Here is a 4,287-nt window from a genome sequence, read left to right as displayed (position 1 = left end):
ATGACTTGTATGATTATACATTTGGGTCAGTTCTCTATATATTCTAGAAATGAGGCCTTTATCCCCGAGCTTAGCTGTAAAAATTTTTTCCCAATTTACTACATCCCTCCGGATTTTGGTTGCATTGGGTTTGGTTGTGCAAAAACTTCTCAGTTTAATGTAATCAAAGTTATCCATTTTGCATTTCATAATGCATTCTATCTCTCCTTTAGTAAAGAATTCTTCCCTTCTCCATAGATCTGATAAATACACTATTCCTTGCTTCTCCAGTTTATTCATGGTATCAATCTTTATACCTAAATCATGTACCCATTTGGACTTTATTCTTGTGTACGGTGTCAGGTATGGGTCTATGCCTAATTTCCGCCACACTGTTATCCAGTTTTCCCAGCAATTTTTATCAAACAATGAGTTCTTATCCCAGAAGCTGGGGTCCTTGGGTTTATCAAACAGAAGGTTGCTATATTCCTTGCCTACTGCATCTTGAGTGCCAAGTCTATTCCACTTGTCTACCTCTCTGTTTCTTAGCCAATACCAAGTGGTTTTGATAAGTGCTGCTTTATAGTACAGTTTAAGGTCTGGTAGCGCTAGGCCACCTTCCCAGGCATTTCTTTTCATTAGTCCCTTTGATATTCTGGACCTTTTGTTTTTCCAAATGAATTTTGATATTATTTTATCCAGCTCTAGAAAGTAATTGTCTGATAGTTTAATTGGTATGGCACTAAATAAGTATATTAATTTGGGTAGAATTGTCATTTTTATTATATTAGCATGGCCTACCCATGAGCAACTAATGTTTTTCCACTTACTTAAATCTGACTTTATTTGTGCAAAAAGTGTCTTGTAATTGTGTTCATATAGTCCCTGGGTTTGTTTTGGCAGGTAGACTCCTAAGTATTTTATACTGTCTACCCTAACTTTAAATGGGATTTCTCTTTCTATCTCTTGCTGTTGAACTTTGTTGCTAGTATATAGGAATGCAGAAGATTTGTGTGGGTTTATTTTGTACCCTGCAACTTTGCCAAAGTTGTTTATTAATTCAAGTAATTTTTTACTTGAATCTCTGGGATTCTGTAGGTAAATCATCATATCATCTGCAAAGAGTGATAACTTAGTTTCTTCTTTGGCTATTCTAATTCCTTGAATATCTTTATCTTGTCTAATTGCTACAGCTAACATTACTAGTACCATATTGAATAATAGTGGTGATAATGGACAACCTTGTTTCACCCCTGATCTTATTGGGAATGCATCTAGCTTATCCCCATTGCATATAATGCTTGCTGAAGGTTTTAGATAGATACTGCTTCTTATTTTATGGAAAGTTCCCTTTATTCCTATGTTCTCCAATGTTTTTAGTAGGAATGGATGTTGTATTTTGTCAAAAGCTTTTTCTGCATCTATTGAGATAATCATGTGGTTTTTGTTAGCTTTGTTGTTGATGTGATCGATAATGCTAATAGTTTTCCTAATATTGAACCAGCCCTGTAGTCCTGGTATGAATCCTACCTGATCATAATGTATTAATCTCGTGATAAGATGCTGTATTCGTTTTGCTAAAATCTTATTTAAAATTTTTGCATCTATATTCATTAGAGAAATTGGTCTATAATTTTCTTTCTCTGTTTTGTCTCTTCCTGGTTTGGGTATCAAAACCATATTTGTATCATAGAAAGAATTTGGGAGGACTCCTTCTTCCCCAATTTTCAAGAATAGTGTATGTAGTATTGGAATTAACTGTTCTTTAAATGTTTGATAGAATTCACTTGTGAATCCATCTGGCCCTGGAGATTTTTTCCTAGGGAGTTCATTGATGGCTTGTTCAATTTCTTTTTCTGAGATGGGGTTGTTTAAGTATTCAACTTCCTCTTCTGTTAATCTGGGCAATTTGTATTTTTTAAAATATTCATCCATCTCATTTAGATTGTCGAATTTGTGGGCATAAAGTTGGGCAAAGTAGTTTCTAATTATTGTTTTAATTTCCTCCTCATTGGAGGTGAGTTCACCCCTTTCATTTTTAATGTTAGTAATTTGGTTTTCTTCTTTCTTTTTTTTGATCAGATTAACCAAAGGTTTATCAATTTTATTAGTTTTTTCATAAAACCAACTATTGGTTTTATTTATTAATTCAATAGTTTTCTTTATTTCAATTTTATTAATCTCTCCTTTGGTTTTCAGTATTTCTAATTTGGTATTTACTTGGGGATTTTCAATTTGTTCTTCTTCTAGCTTTTTCAACTGCAAGCCTAAGTCATTGATCTCCTCTTTCTCTATTTTATTTATGTAAGCATTCAGAGATATAAAACTTCCCCTAATAACTGCTTTTGCAGTGTCCCATAAGTTTTGGTATGTTGTCTCACTATTGTCATTCTCTTGAATGAAGTTGTTGATTGTTTCTATGATTTCTTCTTTAACCCAATCCTTCTTTAGAATTAGATTATTTAGTTTACAATTGATTTTTGGTTTCTCTTTCCATGGCCTTTTATTACATGTAATTTTTAATGCATTATGATCTGAAAAGGATGCATTGATTATCTCTACCTTTCTGCACTGGATTGTGAGATTTTTATGTCCTAGTACATGGTCAATTTTTGTAAATGTTCCATGTACCGCTGAGAAAAAGGTATATTCCTTTCTATTCCCATTCAATTTTCTCCAAAGATCTATCATATCTACCTTACCCAGAGTTTTATTTACCTCCTTAACCTCTTTCTTGTTTATTTTGAGGTTGGATTTATCTAGTTCAGAGAGGGGGAGGTTGAGGTCCCCCACTAGTAGGTCCCCCACTAGTATAGTTTTGCTATCAATTTCTTCCTTCAACTCCCCCAACCTCTCCTCTAAGAATCTGGATGCTATACCACTTGGAGCATACATGTTTAGTAATGATATTGCTTCATTGTCTATGGTGCCTTTTAGTAGGATATAGTTTCCATCCTTATCCCTTTTGATTAGATCTATTTCTGCTTTTGCTTTGTCTGAGATTAGGATTGCTACTCCTGCCTTTCTTACATGAGCTGAGGCACAATATATTCTGCTCCATCCTTTGACCTTTATCCTATGTGTATCCCCCCGTTTCAAATGTGTTTCTTGTAAGCAGCATATTGTTGGATTATGGCTTTTAATCCATTCTGCTATCCGTCTCCGTTTTATGGGAGAGTTCATCCCATTCACATTCACAGTTATGATTACAATCTGTGTATTTCCCTCCACCCTCTTTCCCACCATTTGTGCTTTTAACTCTCCCGTCTCCCTTCCCCTCCTCAATAGTATTCACTTTTCTCCCCCTCCTCCTGCAGCCTTCCCCTCCTTCTTTTGACCCCCCTCCCTTTTAGTCCCCTTTACTCTTATTGCTTCTTTCCTCCCTTTTAGCCACCCTCCCCTTTCTTCCCCCTTCCCCTCCTACTACCTATAGAGCTAGTTAGGATTATCTGCTTAAGATTATTGTTCCCTCCTTTGAACAAATCAGATGAGAGTACCTCTCAAACAATGCTCATCTCCCTCCCCTCCTTCCCTCTACTATAGTTTTGTACTTCTTCCTGTGATATAATTTGCCATTTTCTGCTTCCCCCTTTCCACACCTCCTATTACATTCCCTTCTCATACTTAAATCATATTTTTGACATGACATCATTTACTTTATGCCCGTTCCCTCTACATATATCCCTTTTATCATAATAGCTGCACAGTTCTCAAGATTAACAGGTATCATCTTCCCTTATAGGAAGGTAAACAGATTGCCCTAATTGAGTTGCAAGTTTTTGTTTTTGTTTTTTCCCCTCTGTTTACCTTTTTATGATTCTCTGGAGACCTGCATTTGAAGATCAAATTGTCTATTGAGTTCTGGTGTTTTGGTCAGGAAGCTCTGGAAATCCCTTATTTCGTTGAATGACTTTCTCCTTGCCTGAAATGTTATGCTGAACTTTGCTGGGTAGTTGATCCTTGGTTGGAGTCCCAACTCCTTTGCCTTATGGAATATTGGGTTCCAATTCTTTTGATCTTTTAATGTAGAAGCTGCAAGGTCCTGTGTGATCCTGACTGTGTGACCTTGATATTTAAATTGTTTCTTTCTGGCTGCTTGTAGTATTTTCTCCTTCACTTGATAGCTCTGGAATTTGGCAACTATATTTCTTGGGGTTTTGAGTTTGGGATCCCTTTCCGGTGGGGAACGGTGGATTCTTTCGGTGACTATTTTGCCCTCTGAGTCTAGTACTTCTGGGCAGTTTTCCTTGATGATTTCCTGGAAGATATTGTCCAGACTCTTTTCTTCATCATGGGTTTCTGGCAGGC

Source organism: Notamacropus eugenii, chromosome 3, assembly GCF_028372415.1.
Source record: "Notamacropus eugenii isolate mMacEug1 chromosome 3, mMacEug1.pri_v2, whole genome shotgun sequence".
Classification (NCBI taxonomy): Eukaryota; Metazoa; Chordata; class Mammalia; order Diprotodontia; family Macropodidae; genus Notamacropus; species Notamacropus eugenii.
Note: the sequence above shows the minus strand (reverse complement) of the source record.